This window comes from Pteropus vampyrus, unplaced genomic scaffold (genome assembly GCF_000151845.1).
Source record: "Pteropus vampyrus isolate Shadow unplaced genomic scaffold, Pvam_2.0 Scaffold76, whole genome shotgun sequence".
NCBI classification, from domain to species: domain Eukaryota; kingdom Metazoa; phylum Chordata; class Mammalia; order Chiroptera; family Pteropodidae; genus Pteropus; species Pteropus vampyrus.
In genome coordinates, this window is record NW_011888857.1 from 8138263 (window position 1) to 8156971 (window position 18709).

The 18709-nt window shown below is 37.2% G+C and overlaps 1 protein-coding gene and 1 pseudogene across 1 annotated transcript in view; one reads left to right on the forward strand and one right to left on the reverse strand.

The window, feature by feature from the left end:
* Nucleotides 1-18709, reverse strand: part of LOC105293752 (protein kinase C-binding protein NELL1-like) — a 282706-nt gene that overhangs the window by 79860 nt on the left and 184137 nt on the right. The window lies entirely within an intron of this gene.
* Nucleotides 10459-10576, forward strand: LOC111741331 (annotated as a pseudogene).

Here is an 18709-nt window from a genome sequence, read left to right on the forward strand (position 1 = left end):
TCAGTTGTTCATTTACATGCAATAATGTATAACATTACACTGTGTGAATATGTCATAATTTACTCATCTATACTTCTATCATTGAACATCTAGATTATTTCCAGATAGTTGCCCTTATAAACAATACTGATGATATAAATGTTACACATGTCTCCTTTACACATATTCATGAATATCTCTTTGATGTATATCTAAAAGTAGGATAACTAGGTGGTAGAATTTGAACATATTTATTTCCCAAAATATAAAGTATGATACCATTTTTATAAAGCTCAAAAAACAGTAAAAATATAACATTTGTTGAAGTATATAACATTTGTTGAAGTATATATGTTGTGTATGTTGAAACTATATATTTTAAAATGCAAGGGAATAATGAACATGCAAATATAGAAATATTTTGGACCTAAAAGTAAGGGCCAAAAACGATAGAGCAGTGGGCAACAGTAAGATAAATTCAAATTGTGAGTAATGTTTTTTATTTTTAAGTGAGTTTAAGTGGATTTTCACTCTAATATATTTATGAATTACAAATGCTGTCTTGTAAGAATATTCTAAAACAATAAATGCTTAAAAACATCTGATAAGTTTTAGTAACTAATCCAAATAACAAACTCTATACAAACTAGAAATATTAGAAAGCTATTTAACTATCTAGAGTCTTTCTACCAAAAAACACCAGCAGCAATCTCAATGGATAAATACTAAAGTTATTTGTTGAAAAATTAAGAAAAAAGGCAGATATAATCACTATTATTCAAGATCTTTTATTTTTTTAGCCACCAAAAGGACAAAATTAAAAGTTTTACAAATATCATAAAATTATCTTAAAATATGCCTTTGTTAATAATATATGTAAATGATTTTGGTGAAAATCTATATCATACACAAAAATATCTTCTTCAGATATAAGAGCATTTCTTATTGAAAATATATGTACAATGGTGACCATTGAGAACAAAGGAAATATCTATCAATAAGGAAAAGGTTGAGTAAATTGTAGTTTCTCCACACCATGGAATATCATTTAATACCATTAAAATGAATGAGTCTTATTGACTTTAAATTGATTTTTTATAAGTCAAAAGTAGTCGATTATTGGCAATTTAATATTATTACTATGACTTTGCATATATTTACACATATATGCATATATAATAATTATGTATCAATTACACATACATATGTATGGACATATATAACTGCTATGCACATATGTGTGTGTATATATATAATATAAACAAATAATGTAAACACAAATCTTCACATACGTATTCTTGATGTGTGTTATTTGTAAATTTATATATTATCTGGTTATTTGGAGAGTAGGTCAAACTACAGGAAGAAGTAGAAAAATGAGGAAAGATATGGAGCAAAAAAACTGACTGAAAAAAGTTGCCTAACAGGGAATGTAGTCAGCCGTAATGTGATGGCTAAGTGGAAAGCCAGAGGGAAGACAGAGCAATCAGGGGGATCGTTTCATAAACTATATAAATGTCTAACCAAGGTACTGTATACTTGAAACTAATAAGAAAATAAAATTTAAAAAATGTTGCCCAGTATAAAGCAGTATTATAAATACCTTTTTAAGAAAGTGAATAGCATGTTTCTCTATTTCCAAAAAAAGGGTGATGCATATGAGAACAGTTACCAAAATAATGGTGGTTTCTCAGGGTGCGCAGAGATGAATTTTATTTCATGCTTAGGTTAGAATTTGTTTTATCAGAAAGTGTTGTTGTTATTTCGTCTTAGAGGAAAAAAGCATTAGGGCTATTTTCAACGTGGAAGAAAAAGAAATACTACAGAAGGCTTGGAAATTTATATAAGAAATAAAGCAGGGGAAAAATTGCTCTTAAATTTCACTACCCCAGACAACACTATTAACATTTGTATGCTTTTTTTTTTTGCATTGAGGGTTTATGCTATATGTACTATTTCATATTTTCCTTCTGTTGCCTAACATATCAAATTATGACAAATATACAATGCTCCATTATTCAGGTACTGTAGTTTTATTTAATTATCCCCATGCTAAACACTTGGTACTTCCATTTGTACACACTAATGATTAATGACTAGCAGCACAAGGCAAATTTTACATATAAATAATAGGTTACATTTTACACTGTTTTCCTAGCAAATCCTCTTAAAATGAAATACTGACAACAAAGGTGTGAAGATTTTTTAAAATCCTGAAACTTAATGCAGAACTGCTTAACCAGGAGATTTACACCGTAGCTAAACCAGTAGGCTAATTACCGCCAAGAGCAGCACGTCTGCCTCAGACACAACAATATTTAAATCATTGTAGTTGGGAGAGCCAGACCTACATTTCAGTGGATAATTATAAATAACCTTGTCTAAAGATTTATTCAGCTTGCTGAAGGTGTACTTTGCAGGAAGCACATACTGGCATGTACTTCAAAAAAATATTTGTTTCCTTTTTTGGGGGATAATGGGATATGTGCAGAACCCATTGGTTTTCCCTAGAAGCAGCAGTCCCAACCACACTCATGCCAAAGTGACTGGGCATCTAAGTAATTAAACAACAAGAGTTCTCAAGCATTAACAAAAAGGTGATCTGATTTGTTTTTGGGCACTTAAATCTGGCTTTTACTTGGGCCCTCAATATGGAACAGCTACATCATAGGTACTTGTTAGAACTGCTGAACAAACGTAATATTGAAAAAGTGCTACTAGGTGTTCTTTTCCTAATAAAATTATATAAGCTTAATAGTAAGAATAGAGTCAATCGTCATTTATCAAACAGGGTCTATAAATCCAGAGGAATCCTGAAATAAATGTCTTAGTGTATAAAAGTTCTACGACAATTTTGTTTTCATTTTAATAAGTTTTTTTTTTTTAACAGCATGTTCCTCAGGTAGAAATATACTACAGTCTTGCAGTGGTAAATTGCAACCAAGCAATATTTTTCATGGAAGAAGTAGATTCTTATGGGGGAAGCTTGGCTATATTCTAAGAAAATCATGAGAACAAGAGGGAGTGGAAATAATACCTTCTAATTTCCCCTTCACTGATGGGATTTTCATAATTACTTTAAGTTAAGATGATCTGAATATCACAGCTACATGTAGACTTCTTTTTCCTTTTTTATATTATTCTAGCTAATTATTTTGAATATCCAATATGGGATCATTTATCTATTTGTCAAATGTTCATTCTTCCTTTACAATTCTCCAGATAATGATCATCCACACATATCATTATGGCCTATAAACTTTTGTGGCTCTCGTAGAAATTCAGATATCTCTCTGGCACGTAAGTTTTGATAATGTGAAACATTTGATGCAAGATGCTGGTCCTGGCTCTAGAACCAGCATGAGATGTCCATTTTTTTTTTTTTTTTTACTAGCGATGTTTGACATAAAAGTCAAGAAGAATATAAAACTCTAAAACTGATGGATATCAAAAGCCTTCCTTCCTTCCTTGTACATATTTAAAAGAAGTAGTTTCTATCATCTACATGAAAGATGAGTAAAAATATTAGAGAGTGTAAAAAAATTTGAGACCAGCTTGCATTTTCTTGTGTCCCTTTTCCATGTAGGGTCAGTGGTAGAGGATAAGAAAAAATTCCTATGTATTCTAAATAAACTATACTTTTATTCTTTCAAGTTGATTCTGTAACTTTTAAGAATTCATGATTTTTTGGATAAGGATGATAATCAATACTAGCTACCAGTCCTCTATTCTCTCAGTTCTATGCCTGCATTCAGGTAGAATAATGATTCACAAATCTGATGAACCTTACAAAGATGGAAATGCCCACACACCATACCCAGAGATTTGAATTCAAAAGAGCTTGTTCTGAGTTCCTGGTTTCAGCATTATTTTAAAGCTCCTCTGGAAATTCTAATGTACAGTCATGATTGAGAGTCACTGAGAGTGAACATTGGAGAATAAGCAATCTGCCTTCAAGGAGATCACAATCTAATAAAAAGACAGGAGTTATCCAGCTCCTACTGTGCAATTTCCCCTACTACTACCACTAGTACCACAATTTTTATTAAGAAAGCTGGCATTTGTCATGTAAGTATATGTCATGTGCATCAACCCTAGGGATAGAATAATATCTCTATTTTTCAAAATATAAGAGTAAAACTCCTTAGCAGGTACATAGTCTCTGTTTTGGGCATTGAAATTCTACCACAGATTAAGATTCAAGATCACAGTATGTAGGTAGATGCCAGGAAACTGCCTAAAGTCCAGGAGGCAGAGCATTCTCAAAAATGTCCAGCTGCAGCCATCCAGACCCCGCCTCTGACAAGTACACAAGCAGGGGCGCAGGGGTTACTCCTTGACTCCAGCTTTAATATCTATTGTCCTTAAAAATAGGAATCTATTTCATCTGCTGTGCACTCAGGGAATATCTAGCAGACCTTGGAGGAATGATAAGGATGCGTTTCACTTTAATGCAACCCTTCCATTATTCTTTCAGTTACTAACATCAATCTTGCCTGAAGACCATTATTAAGCCATGCTGCAATCTTCACCTGCCCCGATTAAAGAACCCATCTGCTCTAACCTTTTCCTCAAAGGAATGACTTCATGGACCTTTTTTCATTTTCATTGCTCTTTTCTGAGCTCTCTTCAACAGTCATTAAGCCTTGTATGAACATAAATCATGAATAATATGTATAAACCCTTTATGAAGGTATCTTCGTGGGCTTGCCCTATAGGCTCTTTGAATCTGGATAGACTTTACTGTGAGGCATTCACATTAGGGGAATATGATTTAATATTTCATACAGTCTGATTCTGATTTAAACACCATTTATTGAGCACTTACTTATTGCTAGGAAATATCCTAGGAGACTTCCACATGTCAACCCACTGATATTTACAATGGCCTTTGAAGGAAGGCATTGTAAATTCCCACTTTATTGAGGAATAAACTGAGTATCAAAGAGGTTAAGTGACTGGCGATCTATCCAAAACTGCATAGCCAGAAGCTGGAAAAGCAGCTATGAAGAAGAGGTAAGTCACAATAGTCAAAATCAGTTCAAGGGATTTTTCTCCAACCATTCATCCCACCCTACTTAGTCTAGGAGGAAAATACTGCAGAAAAAAAAAAAAATTAAAACAAAGTCTTTTGAGATGAACAGGATGCCAGAGCATTATAATTGGCTGACTGGCTCCTTTCCCCTCTCTAGTGCTATTGGTTAGGTACATGGATATGCTAATGAGCAATTCATGGAGGCGGGAAGAGTAGTATCCTTCCCACTGCACACACAGAGCTCTAATCAGGCATTCATTGCAGAGCACTCCCGTTAGTTTCTCTGTAGACAGAGGTCTGAAAGCTATTTTAAGTCAAAGAAGGAATTACTGCCCAGGATTTTCTGTCAGAGAAGTGTGACAATTTAGCATGTCTGTGGCTGACATTGTCAAGTCAAATGGACAGTCTAACAGCTTCACTTACAAAAGAGTCTGCCAGGTTGTGTGACTGTTGGGTTCTTCCCAGACAGTGAAATTGTCCTTCTTCCCATCCTGTTTGACTAGGTCCTGCAGCTCCAATCTTACACTTGACTGATTTGCATTTCTTCTTGAATGGGAACAAGAGGCAGTTTGTAGGAACAGCCCTGATCTCTTCTTGGTAACTGCTGGTTAAAACAAAACTAGCCCCTGGGCTTAAACTTTTCCTGATTCCAAAACCAATAGTAAAACCTTCAGGAAAATTTTTCATTATATTCCAGAAAGGGACGTAGTTTTTTCAGTTGGAACCACAGTCAGTCATTAGTTATTTGTTCTTTTCCAGAGTTTCCCATTATAACTTAAGTAAACTTGGGAGACAGAAAAAAGATAGTAAATTTTATGCAAGTAGTTTTCAGACCAAGTAAATTGTTCAAACATGAGTTCTACTCACTTCTGCATCTGAGTAAGGGAACTTGACAAGGAGGAGACTAGCCAGGGGAAAGAAGGAGACTGGGGGAGAATCCCAGAAATCATAGCAAACAAGAAAAAGTTGAATAACTTGGAGATGTTTATCCTGGACAAAAGAAGATTTAAGACTGTGGAGAGAGATGATGGTATAGAAGTGGAAGGAGAATTAGAATTTTTATCAGCTCTGATGAAAAGCTATCAATGATATCAATACTCATGATATCAATATATTATTATAAAAGAAGTTGTTGAAAAAGTTTCACTCTTGATAACTGTCCTTGAGAGGAGTGATGCTCTCTTTGCTCCATCTGGTATATTTTCTGCTATGTCTTCCTGATGGTCCACAAAAGGAACAGGCACATATTGAACAGTCCTAAATCACACGGCTAGTCAATTATCCTTTATTGATTTTTCTTTCCATATTTCTGGTAACAAGGAGAATTGGTAGGGCTCAATTCTCTAAGACTTCCTAATAATTTTAATTAATAAAGAGAGAGAAAGGCCCATAACTATAGGAATAAAACATAGCCAGAATTATTAAATTGTTTAGTTTCTATTGTTTGTATTTTTATCAAATGACTCTCTGTTTAAAGCAAGCGATTTTAAACATTTCTGATTCTGATAAGAAGTCTCCTTGTTAAGAAAATTTATATAAGAAAGAGTTTAATTAAAGAAAAATTATAAGTAATTAATTGTACAAGTGCAACTCAGCTGTCACTGAGGTAGCAATATCTTAAGATAATCACCTGAATAAGATAAATTCTAAAAATGCTTAAGTAGTTGACAAGATAGCTTCTTGTGAGTGGAGATTTTCAAGCAATGACTTGATGGCTGTTTGTTATGATGTTCTGAAGTAAGTCACAAAATGGAGAGAGGCCAGCAATCAATGATCTCTGATGCATTTTTAACCTTAAGATTTTATAATTCTTTGCTTTTCTTCTTTGAACCTCTGTTATTCAGCTTAACGAACAAACCCAATATTTCTCAATGAATTACAACAACCACAATAATAAATCATTTGTTTCTTGTACATATTACATAAAGCTACAAGTCAGCTCAAGCTCTGCTCCAGGTCAACTAGAAATTTGCTCCGCATAACTTCCCATTATGGACATTGGGCTGAGAGAGAAGCCCCTTCATACAACATGCTTCCTCTTGTAGCAGGGAGCATCAGCTTGTATGTAACCTCCAACCTATTCGCTCACATGCTAATGGCCAAAGCAAGTCACAAGGCTAGTCTTGCCAATGGTGCCTACAAGAGTACTTCAAGTGATGTGACAAAAGACGTGTATAATCCTCTTATAGGTGTAGGCAGGAAACAGATAGCTATGAACGACATTACAATTTATCACAGAACCAGTCTGGGGATATGTGGATCATAACTAAAATTTTCCCAGCAGAGTTCAGCTTCAGATCCCATCAATTCCAATTAAAACGACACTGAGATATGGCCCTGTGATGTCTCCACTTAACTGAAGAAGCATAGATAAAATAAATAGATGCACATTCAAGGAAGTTGGGCTCTAACAAGTATTAACATGAGGCAAAGGAAATATTTAAGGCATTAAAATGAATTTTGCGTTTTGCTTTTTTTTTCCCTTTTGTTTTTCTCAAATGCAGCTGTAAGGTTGCTGGCCATATCAGAAAGAGCAATGGAGACCCAATACAGGGATATATGTGACACTGAAATAATCCCCCTCCACCCTGGGTCTCTCTCGAAGATATTTTCTAGCGCTATTATTCACTGAAATGAGATAAAAGATCTGAAGAAAAGCTTTGTCAAATAATAAGAGGGAGAGAGGGAGGGAGAGGTAGGGAGGGAGGGAATGAAGGAAGGAGAATATGAAGGAGGGAGGATGAGTGAATCAGTAGTAGTTGTATGAGCTGAAGTTAATGTATTTTGTGCATTAATGATTACTGTGTGTAGACTTGCCACAGTTATTCTACAGAAGATGACAACCCAGATTAGGTGTTATTGAAATGGGAAGTGACAAAAACAAATACCCAATTACAACAGAGGTATTGTAGAAGAAAGGGAGTGCTTATGTCAAACTCTACAATACAAGGGAGGAATCTCCTAACAGCATGTTCTTTAAAGTAACTTTGCTGTCATGAAAGGCGAAGACATACTAAGGTTTAATTCCCAGCTGCTTCAGTGGCTAGGCTGGCAATCATGAGTAAATTTCCTGTCTCTATTTGTCATAACATGCTCCTCTAAAACAAGGACACCGATATTTACAACTAATTTAATAAATCTTGATTGAATGCCCATTAAGTGCTGGGCATTGTTCTAGGTTTTGGGAATGCAACAGTAAGATAAAAATCTCTATTCTCTTGATGTTTATAATCTAGAGAGGTACTTGGACTATAAACTAATATATTAATATATACCATAATGTGAGGTGGTATTAAGTGAGATGGAGGAAACTAAATTGGATGGAAAGCAGCCAAGATCAGTGCTGGGAAAAGATCTCCATTACACCAGGTAGCTAGAAAAGGCCTCTCTGAGCAGAGACCAGAATGAAGAATGAGTGAGAATGAATGAGGCTCTTCTGCCCTCCGAGCAGAAGACACAGGAAGTACAAAAACCTCTAGGAACAAATTAAGTTATTCTAGTCAATGAAGAAAGTCAGTATGACTAAAGCAATTTAAGTAATGGTAATAGTGACAGAAGATGAGAAGAAAGAGGTAAGCAGAGGCCAGATCCTGCAGGATTTCATAGGCCCAGGTTGAAATTACATTTTGATATAGGTGGGATCATATGCCAGCAGACAGACAGTTTTGTAAAGAAGAAATATCATAAAAATAGTACATGGCACATGATGTTATTTAAGAAATACTCTATTTTTCTTCCCTTACCCTTCACACAGTAAAGTAGAACATCCCTTTGGAATATCTGAACAGATGACTTTGAACCATGAGGTTCTTGGAACAGAGACTTGTACAACTTTTAAGAGATATTTTCCTTTCTAATACAGAATTAATAGAAAGAGCTACTTGATTTCTAACACAGGTTTGACTCTAATATACTACAGGGTGCCCCATCTAAACCTCATAATTTTTTCCTAAATCATTTATCTGTCAAAAAAAAAAAAAAGTGGAATAGGTTACATACAAATTATCTTGCTCACAAAATCCAGATCCTCCTCAAGTTTTCCTCTGCCAAATAATGTTTGAGAAAGGGAATGCAAGTAAGCTATCAGGACAGTTCTCTCTTTAATCTGGGGGAAAATTGAAAGTATCGTTTCTTTCCTTAAACTGACAAAAAGAACGCCGATAATCTAATACTATATAAGTAGAATTGAGGTCACCTCTCAGAAATTCCTTGTTAAAATATGAACAAGTAACTTCAAATAAATAATGTAGTAGACCAATGTCATTTTCATGTAGACAGATGAATAAATTAGCCAGCTGGTCACCTAGAAGGCCCTGAACATCCACATAACAGAACAAATGAATGTGACCTGGGAAAAGAAATGGAAAAGAGTCTGAAGAGGTTAGGGCTCAAAGATTGCTGGCCTAGAGGCCCAGAGCATGCAGCGGGAATGAAGGAACTGATGGAAACACGAGATTTCTCATCTTTCTATTGTTCTATATTCCTCTACCTGGAAGGTTGCCCCCATCACCGACACTCATATCTTTTTTTAAGAGTCCAGTTCAAATGCTGCCAGTCATAAAGATTCCCTTATTCCCCAGCAGGGAGAATGTCTGATCTGAACTTCCATAGGCTTACCTGTGCCTCTCTATGACACTTAGCACTTTCCACCTTGGATTTTGGTTACCTTTTTGCCCTGCATGTTTTACCTCCCTTAGTATTACAAAAACAACTTGAGGATAAGACTACATTTGATTAATTTTTATGTCTCTATTCTCTAAATCAGGGAGCTCTGCACAGTACTTTATCCAAAGTAGGTATCCAATAACTAGTAATAACATGGATGGTTTGAATGGATAGATAAATGGAAGAAAGAAAAAAAGGAAGGGCAGCAGGGAGGAAGCAAGAAAGGGAGGAAGTGTTAGCAACATTTCCTATTTGATTGTTTTCTCTTAAAAATTCTTGTCGTCTTAGCAGACAACAACAACACAGATTCTCCAGATTAGCCAAGAAAAGCAGAGTTTTGTCATTTTTTTCCAGGAATTATTCCCTAATTTTTCATACCAACCTACCTGATTTGATTCCAAGTTTCCACTGATCGTCCTTTCTCTCACTGTAGTGAGAAAAGACATGAAATAAGTAGATAATTTTTTTTTTTCCAAGAGACATCTGGGAATATCCTCTCAATAGTTAACTGCAAACCTGTCAGTGGGTAAAGGCCAGAGAGTAATTTATGACTCAACAATAATCAAAAGAGCTATGTGCTTAGTGGCATGAGTTAAAATAATGCAATGCTCCAGATCTTTAAAGTTCAACAATTTAGGTTAAGGGAAAGCAAGTTGTGCTTGATAAGCACACGGTATCTGAGATATCTGGAAATACAATGAAACTAATGATGAACTGAGCTGGAGGCAGGAAGGGGGTTTGCTAATCATGGAAAAGGGTGAATTAAATTTTCCAGAGACATCTGTGGCCACGCCGCCCTGAACAAGCCGATCCTGTCTGATCTCGAAAGCTAAGCAGGGTCGGGCCTGATTAGTACTTGGATGGGAGACCACCTAGGAAGACCAGGTGCTGTAGGCATAAAAAATAAAAATAAAAAATAAGGGATTGTGGGGTGTCTCCATAGTGTAGTGGTTAGCACATCTGCTTTGCACGCAGAAGGTCCTGGGTGGGAGCCACGGACCATACCCCAGATGTGCCAGGTCCTGGGTGCACACTGTGAGTGTGTGAGAGGGGACGCCCCGCCTTCAGAGATCCAGTTCTTAAGAGAAAGGGCAACATCCATGGGTCAAGAGTGAAAGTGGAGGGAGGGGGAATTAAAAGAGGGGGAAAAAATAAAATAAAATAAAAATAAGGGATTGTAAGCTTACAAGATCCTTGCAATCTGTGAGGTCAACCAAGGGGGTTGCCTTGCCTTAAGAAAACAAACAAACAAACAAAATTAAAAAATAAAAAATAAAAATAAATTTTCCAGAGACTGGAGGTATTAAATGAACAGTGAGCCACAGCTGGGCAGAGAAGTTTTATAAAAAAATTGACAGTGAATGTTGTATATTGCTTCTGGGAGCTTATATAATCAGGATTAAAATACCAGTCTTGCTGCCATTGACTCTGATGCTAAAGTCATTCCTGAAATTGAACTCAATTGAGCTCCACTGTCACCAGGAATGGGCCAAAAGAAATGTTTTAAACCTCATTTCTTTGCTATTTGTTGATAAATGTCAACATGGACTTTTAATATGAAGCAAAAAATATTTTCATTTTTTTTACTTCACTTGCAGCTTTATAGGTACCAATTAGGAGCCTACATCTACTGCTTTCACATATGTGTGCACGTATGCTTATGAACATGTTTGTTCAGTACTGAAGAGCATGAACTTGGAAGTCACCCAGAACTGGTTTTAGTGTCTCAGGTTTGCCTCTTTATAGCTCTTGACTTTGGACAAATCCTAAGATGCCGACCCTCACTTTCTTTATTTCTATAATGAGAATAATGATGGTACCTTTCCCACTGAATAGTTGTGATTACTGAATGTGATAAGAAACAGAAGCACTTATCGTAATAGGCAAACAATAAATGGTAGCTATTATATTGTTGTATTATGTTCATTTAATGTTGGAAATTATTTTCAGTTCTTTAAAGTCTGTATCATTTAAGGAAAATGTCATGCTTCTGCCACTTATTTACCAACATTTTTAGCTAGGAAACATTGCTCTGTGGGTCAGAAAGACCTAAGAATAAATAAGAAAGAAACACAGATCGAAATAGTTTTATTAAAGTGTGTTCTAGCAGGCTAGATTGAAAAAGTAACAATCCTGATAATTTTATCTTGGACTCAATTGTATTTATTTTCCCCAGGCTACTTTCCCTTAATATTTTGAATTCATTTCCATGCCTATAATCTTTTCTCAAATACAGAGAAATAGACCACTGAAAAGAGAGTAAAAAAATGAGTGATACACAATGTGATCTATACATAAAGCCATTTTTTCCCTTGAGGTTTTCTGACTACAAGGATTGACAAACACTGGCAAATGGCAAGTAAGTAAATTTGGGAAAAATTTCTCTGAAGGCTTTGTAGCCTTAAACAGATGTGCTTTTGTCTTGGTTTTGGGTATGCTCTTTTCTAAATATAATGATGAGCACTGATGACAATTAACATTTATAAGTGACTGTTATGTACAAAACTTGCTATGTGTTTTACATTCATCATTGTGTTTAATTTTCACAATAACCACGGTGAGATAGTACCATTGTTACATTTCATAAATGAGAAGGTTGAGGCTCAGAGAGTTTATATCATATGTCCAGGTAACACAGCAGTAACTGGTAGTGTAGGATCTGAGCTCTAGATTTAGAGTGCTTAACTGCTGCACAGTCCAAACTCTGGATCAGGGCCTTGCAGCTAACATGCTCTTAGCATCCATTCTGCTCTACTGTGCCAGATGCTGGCAATAGCAGAATGAGTAAGGCATGGCTTCTGTCCTTGAGTTCACAGACTAATAAAGAAGAGAAACACTTAAACATATGTCAACGCAGTGTGGGAAGCTCTGGTTACAAAGATGCGCAGGCACCACCATTGGCCTGGAGGTAGAGGGAAATGTCCTAGAAGAGGTGACATTTGAGCTGAGTCTTCAAAGAGTAGGAAAATAAGAAGTAAATATCAGGCAATTTAAAATTATGAAGACAAAACTATGAAAAGAGATATATTGGGAGAACTGTATGTATGGCTGAAATATATAAAGGCAAGAGAAAGCAAACAATTAGACTGGAGAAGTGACCAGATCATAGAGAACCAAAGATATCACACTAAGGACATTGGACTTTACCTTCTTGATTCTAGACAAAGGAAGCCATTGAGGTTTTTAATTAGAGGAGTGATGTGTTTATATTTGAATTTTATATGCATGATAAATTTAGATGAGTTTTGGCTTTAGCCGGCATAAAGTAAACCCTCAATACTATTAGATATTATAGTTGTATTAGAGCCATAAATAACATAAGTAGTATGTCATAGTGATATGGTTTTCCAATATAAAGTCAGAGCACTTATTTTGTGCCAGGAACTGCTCTAAGAACATTACATTATTGATTCATTTAATTCTCACAACATTTTGAGTAGGTACTGTTAAGACCTACGATTTACAGCTAATAATGCAGACACAGAATGGTTAAGTACCTTGGCCAAAGTCACACACTGCTAGTAAGTGTAAGATCTAGAATTCAAAGCCAGGCTCGAGAATCCTTGATTTTAACCCTTCTGTTACATCTCTAAGTGAGCAATTCCCAGTGAAGCTCCTAAGAAAATAAAACAGTACACTCTTCCCCCTATTATCCCAGGTATAGTATTTTTTGGAAAACGCAATGTATATTAAAACTGTGTAATAAATACTGCTTGCCATATGTAAAACAGAATTGGGTTCTAGGCTCAAATACTTACAAACTGCTTTTTCATCTACATGTCTGGGGAGATAGTCATGTCAGTCACAGAGGATATGGGACAAGTCTTCAATGTCAAGAACTGTCCTCCACATTGCAGGACATCTGACATCCTTGGCTATCACCCACTAAATAACAATAGTACCACCTCTTATTACTATGAAAACCAACAGTGACACCACAGATTTCCCAGACTCCTCCTAGACGGAAAACTCTTCCCTGATCATTAGTATCCAAACTCAGTTGCCCTGATCCTCAGAGGATAACCTTTTCTCTCCCCAAATTCAACCAGGGCAACCCTGCTTTTATCTATTTTATGCACTGGAGTTTCCGGGGAAGATTCTGGGTAGAAAAATAAAAGGTTTTTGCTACTTAAAAAAAAGTCTTCAAATTATTGTTCCAGACAAGGACTCATTGCTCATCTCTCTTCCCTGAGCATAACAGAAACACTTGTTTGTTATCCCTACCAATAGCTACCGTCTTCCTTCCTTCCTCCTTCTCTTCCCTTTCTTATTCCTTCCCTTCCCTCCTTCCTTCCTTCCTTCCTTCCTTCCATCCATGAGCACGCTGCTAATGCCCTGATCAGCTGTCACAACAAAGAGCTGCAGTGACAGACTGCTGGTGCAGCCAGAGAAATCAGTCCCTGAGGCTGCTAGCTGTGTTTCTGTCCCAACTGATGTCCCCTGGAGCTGTGTGCCCCTCTTGACTTCATCTAGCTGGGTGTCACGTTTGGTCCATTGGACATCAGTGGTCTTCGGTGGTACTGGGAGCCTGCGCTGCCATCACGGTTTCATCTGGATGGCACTGCATTCAGTTGGAAGCAAAAATAAATCTGCTATTGCTAATAGAGTCCTGGACCATGGATTAGGAGACACAGTTCTCTGCCACTAATTAGCTGTGTAGCCTCAAGTAAACTACTCCCCCTCTCTGGGTTTCAGTCTCTTCATGTGTAAAATAATAGTGGATTTCAAGATTCCCAGAGACCTTTTCATCTCTGATCTCTCCACTTTTCTGATCGCCACAGTCAACTACAAGTAGAAAGGTAGTATACACAGCTCCAAGGCAAGGTCGCTTGCACAGCCAGCTAAAGATGAGCAAGAAAAACTTTTCTGGGGTTACGGCTTGTGTTTTGTACATGCAAGTAAGCTACCAGGGTTATTCTAACCTCTTTAAAGAACCAGCAGGAGATGGCAGCTCAAGGAAATTGTTGGAATAGTATGAACGACAGCAGTGATAACAATGCTTTAAGAAAAATGTGTTTTAGAATGAGCTTTTGCTTGGCTATTATTGTCTACTTGTCCAATGTATCCTCCTCACTCCTGTCCCCTTTATACTAGAAAATAATTAATCTGTGAGGCTGTACAAGGAATTTTTAAAAAGTGAATGAATGAGGCTCAAGGAGGAAGAGGGAAAAACTGGGCCGTAGGGAAATTTATAAGGTGGTGATTAAAATGTCAACTGTGGCTTCTCAGAAAGAAAATGAAAATGCTGCAATAAATTCTGGACAGATGCCAAATGTGATTGTCAGGAGACAGGTGAAGAACTTCGCAGCAAATGAGAGGCCGAGTGTCCAGTAAATCATTAGCATGTTGCATATTAGACACAGGTCAGGCCTTGGAGTGGGAAGCTTCCAATTTGAGTGCCAGCTTAGACTCTTACTAATTGAGTGACTTTCGGCAAATTACCTAATTATTTGAGGTCTCACTTTCCTCACTGACAAACATTGCCAATACTTTCTATTACTAGCTGCGGAAATTTTGTTCTACTCCTTTCAAAATTTAAATCTTAGAAAGAGTCCTAATACCTGAATAAATAAAAGAGGAGCTGTTCTTGAGCCCCTGCTACTTCCTGCCCACTGATTCCGAAAGGGGCCCCTATAACAGACTCTCCAATCCCCAGGCCATGGACCGGTACTGGTCCATGGCCTGTTAGGAACTGGGTTGCACAGCAAAAGGTGAGTGGCAGGTGAGCGAGCAAAGCTTCATCCGTATTTGCAGCCGCTCCCCAGCACTAACATCACCACCTCAGCTCCACCTCAGATCATCAGGCATTATATTCTCCTAGGAGCACTGGTCCCTGGCGCCAAAATGGTTGGGGAATGCTGCCCTAGATCACCTCTTCAAGAACCTTAGGGATGCTTGAAAACCATCAGATTATATTCTCCCTAAGATTTCTTCTAAAGTATTCTTTCATGTATACAACAAACATTTATTGAGCCTCATCCACACAAGACACTGTTCGGCATTGAGTATATAAGATAATCATCTCATCACACCTGCCTTCCAGGGTTTTGTCCATTACCAAATAGCTTTCTAATTATTACTTGCTTTGTCATGCAGAATGCCTCCAGGGAAAGACTGTGAAAGCCAGTGAATGAAAGTATTCCTAGCTAGTGAGAGTTCTCCATATAGATTGTTAAACTGGTATCTGGTTTACACACAGTCTCCTGTAACTAGCTTTATGTGTTCTCATCACTAATAGCATGTACTAAGTAATACTGAATTTCTGAATTTTGAAATTTGTAGAGAAGAGAGGGCTCAGATCATGGTGAATCTACTAAGGTAAGTGTCCCTTTGCAAGACCCGATGGCAGCCAGGCTCAACAGTCATGTTGAAAAATTCTTTTATAATGTGGTCCATTGGTCCCAACATTTTGTGGTGAACATTTTCAGAGGCGGCGAAGCCCTTAATTTGGAGACAAATAAAATACATCCCATGAAGTCCAGTGATCAAAACAGATAATGAAGCTAGGGAATGTCCTTTGGCATCCAAAGAGAAGAATGACTACAAATTAATGACACAGGTGTCCTCCTGAGCCTCCCAAACTGGCTCTGAGCTGTTATCCTGAGATATTTTTGAGCCGTAGAAATATCTCTAGAATATGTGTCTGGGTCCAAAGTTGATTTTGCTAAAGAAGCCATATCTATTTGAAGGTACACTGGAATCTGTTGAAAAGGCAGTCTCATTACATTATGTTGCTAGTTACCAAATGTGGTGATTTAAAACCACAGCCAGAACTTTAAAACTTTCCAGCAAGCGGGGGAAGTGTGTCCTTATCGATCCTTGATTCTGATCAGGCTCTGGCTTCAACTTTTAGAGTATGAGCAGAAGTGATTATATGTGATATTGAAATCTAGGTCACAAAGACCAATCAAATTCTACCTTTTTTACTAGAACACATGAATCTGGATCCCTGAACACCATAGAAAAGATATGACAACCTTGAAGCCACCATGCTGTGAAGAAGCCTGTCACATGAAGATACCATGTGTAGTTGCTCTGGTAAATAATCCCAACTGAGTCCAGCCATTAAGTCATTCCAGTCCAAGCTCCAGACATGTAAGTAATTAAACCTTCAGATGATTCCAAACCCAACCATTCAAATTATATCTGTCTTTAGAGTCTTTGCAGTTGAGGTCCCAGACATCATGGAATAGAGACAAACCACTCATGCTTGACCTTATCTGAATTACTGACCCAAAGAGCCATAAGCATAATTAGCCATAAGCATAAGTGTCACTGTTTTATGCCACTAAGCGGTGGGGTGGTTTGTTATACAGCAATAGATATCCACAACAGAGGTCTGAATTAGATATTCTCTCAGTGACAGATATAGTTCTCATCCCTTAGCTTAGGAATGCAGACAAAGAATATTTCCAGGGTAGACTCTGCCAAACTAGAAAGTGAGAATAGATCAGACCTGGAAATAAGAAACCTTTGCAAAACTGCCCGAGACTTAGGTACACAGTCCCTGAGTACTGGAAAGCATAACTTTAGGTTTAAACGAGGAGTCCAGAACTGTTAAAAACAGAGGAGGAGGTCCCACATTTGTCTGTACTGTTCTGTGACCCTCACTAATGAGGCAGGCTGACCTGAGGCTCTAGTGCAATAAAGCCAAACATTAATTTGCTATAAATCAATTCATTAAAAAATCAAACCAAATGGCCAATTCTCCAAAAACCACCAAATATCTTATACTTGGTTTTAGATAGGTTACCACTCCCATTTTGCTACAGAGCAGGGAATGGGAGTCAACCATCACCCAAATGTTAGAAAATGGGTTTCCTCTTTTGACACACTGTTAGTTCATTTTCACTGCTGGACAGAGACCTATCACCATACCTTAGAAAGGTAGACAGACAAGGGGTTCCTAGACCTGCACTTTGTAGTGCAGTTAAGATAATTTTGGATAGGTTTTAGAAAATTACTCGGCAAATTTATTCTTTGTGAATTATTTCAAGGAAACTATTTTGAACCTATGATGTGTTCCTAGCCATGTTTTTTTCTGCAGTAGTCCCTTTGCTTCATTCAGTCCATCTTAAATGACATCCAAACTGCTCTTCCGCTCAGGGACAGGTGCTTGGTTTCAACTCTGTAGAGTTTTTATCTTTGGCAAATTTTGAGAGTTTTTCTGTGTGGGTGGGAAAGGAGGAGAAGCATCCAATTCTCAAAATTGTGTTGAGTTTGGGTCACAAGGAATATGTACACTTGCCTATGTTAGCAGAAGAAGACAGCTTCTTATTTGCATGAACACAGGAGGTCCCCTTAACCCTGAGAAATTGCCACCTTTGATGAGAACCCAGTTTCTGACAATATGTGAATGATGAACAAGGGATCAAGAAGAAACCTGTACAGGTGAGGTAAATCAGCACTGGAGTAAGATGGAGAGATATATTCCACAGCAGCTTGTTTTCCTGTTCAATATCCTTCTCTGAACCATATGACTCCCTCTGTACGGTGAATCAAATATAAACCCCACTATTTTACCATCGTGTGGTTCCCATAGTCCAGCAAGGGAAATTCTTAACCCCAGAGAGAATGCCAGATCTTAAAAAATATATATCTATTTTAATCATTCTCCTTTAAATTCACAAAACCATAAACCCTGCTAAAAAAAAGGGCACTGAACTTGACAGCGATTTGAACTCAGCTAAGGAGCAAGCACTACTTATTGGTATCCAGCATGATGCAGTAAGTGGATTCGTTCACATGAAGGCATTTTTAAACTCCAAAGGGAATGTAGCAATGTCTGCTGCCCTCCTAGTTATATATATTTGACCCGGTCTGCTTCTCTTTTATTTAATTCTAATTGCGTGAATCTATACATTGAATAGAGTTACATGGCCTGATTTAATAAAATTCTTCCATTTGAACCAAAATGTCCATCCTGTTATTGTCCTTTTAAACTCAGCAGGCTTACCCACACGCAAGACCGTGGCTGACAGATAAAAGCAAGCCACAGACAGCATGCGGCAGTCTAGAAAAACGCCCCAC